Here is a 1,925-nt window from a genome sequence, read left to right as displayed (position 1 = left end):
CCATAAAAAAGGTCATAGTATAGTATGTCATCAACATGCCATAAAAATTGTCACAGTATAGTATGTCGTCAAAAAGCCATGAAAATTGTCATAGTACAGTATGTCGTCAGAATGCCATAAAAAAGGTCATTGTTTAGTATGACATCAAAATGCCATGAAAACGGTCATAGTATAGTATGTCATAAAAAATGCCATAAAAAACGTCCATAGTATGTCGCCAAAATGCCATGAAAATTTTCATAGTATAGTATGTCGTCGAAATGCCATAAAAAATGTCATAGTATAGTATGTCATCAAAATGCCACAAAAATTGTCACAGTATAGTATGTCGTCGAAATGCCATAAAAAAGGTCATAGTATAGTATGTCGTCAAAAAGCCATGAAAATTGTCATAGTACAGTATGTCGTCAGAATGCCATAAAAAAGGTCATTGTTTAGTATGACATCAAAATGCCATGAAAACGGTCATAGTATAGTATGTCATAAAAAATGCCATGAAAAAGGTCATAGTATTGTATGACATCAAAATGCCATGAAAAAGGTCACAGTATAGTATGTCATAAAAAATGCCATGAAAAAGGTCATAGTATTGTATGACATAAAATTCCACGAAAAAGGTCACAGTATAGTATGACATCAAAATGCCATGAAAATTGTGATAGTATAGTATGTTGTCAAAATGCCATAAAAAATGTCATAGTATACTATGTCGTCAAAATGCCATAAAAAAAGTCATAGTATAGTATGCCGTCAAAATGCCATGAAAATTGTCACAGTATATATAGTATGTCGTCAAAATGCCATAAAAAAGTCATAGTATAGTATGTTATCAAAATGCCATGAAAAAGGTCACAGTATAGTATGTCGTCAAAATTCCATAAAAAATGTCACAGTATAGTATGACATCAAAATGCCATGAAAATTGTGATAGTATAGCATGTTGTCAAAATGCCATAAAAAATGTCATAGTATACTATGTCATCAAAATGCCATAAAAAAGTCATAGTATAGTATGTCGTCAAAATGCCATGAAAATTGTCATAGTATAGTATGACATCAAAGTGTCATAAAAAAATGTCATAGTATATAGTATGTCGTCAAAAATCATGGAAAAACGTCATAGTATATAGTATGTCGTCAAAATGCCATAAAAAAGTCACAGTATAGTATGTTGTCAAAATGCCATAAAAAAATGTCATAGTATATATAGTATGTCGTCAAAATGCCATGAAAATTGTCATACTATAGTATGACATCAAAGTGTCATAAAAAAATGTCATAGTATGTCGTCAAAAATCATGGAAAAACGTCATAGTATATAGTATGTTGTCAAAATGCTATAAAAAACGTCATAGTATATTATGTCGTCGAAATGCCATAAAAAATGTCATAGTATAGTATGTCATCAAAATGCCATAAAAAACGTCCATAGTATGTCATCAAAATGCCATGAAAAAAGTCATAGTATAGTATGTCATCAAAATGCCATGAAAAACGTCCATAGTATGTCGCCAAAATGCCATGAAAATTGTCATAGTATAGTATGTCGTCGAAATGCCATAATAAACATCCATAGTATGTCGTCAAAATGCCATGAAAAAAGTCATAGTATAGTATGTTGTCAAAATGCCATGAAAAATGTCATAGTATAGTATGTCATCAAAATGCCATGAAAATTGTCACAGTATAGTATGTNTGTCGCCAAAATGCCATGAAAATTGTCATAGTATAGTATGTCGTCGAAATGCCATAAAAAACATCCATAGTATGTCATCAAAATGCCATGAAAATTGTCACAGTATAGTATGTCGTCAAAATGCCATAAAAAAATGTCATGGTATAGTATGTCATCAAAATGCCATAAAAAAGGTCACAGTATAGTATGTCGTCAAAATGCCATGAAAAATGTCATAGTATAGTATGTC

Source organism: Epinephelus moara, chromosome 3 (genome assembly GCF_006386435.1).
Source record: "Epinephelus moara isolate mb chromosome 3, YSFRI_EMoa_1.0, whole genome shotgun sequence".
Lineage (NCBI taxonomy): Eukaryota > Metazoa > Chordata > Actinopteri > Perciformes > Serranidae > Epinephelus > Epinephelus moara.
The sequence above is the reverse complement of the archived record's forward strand: the minus strand, read 5'-3'. Positions refer to the sequence as shown.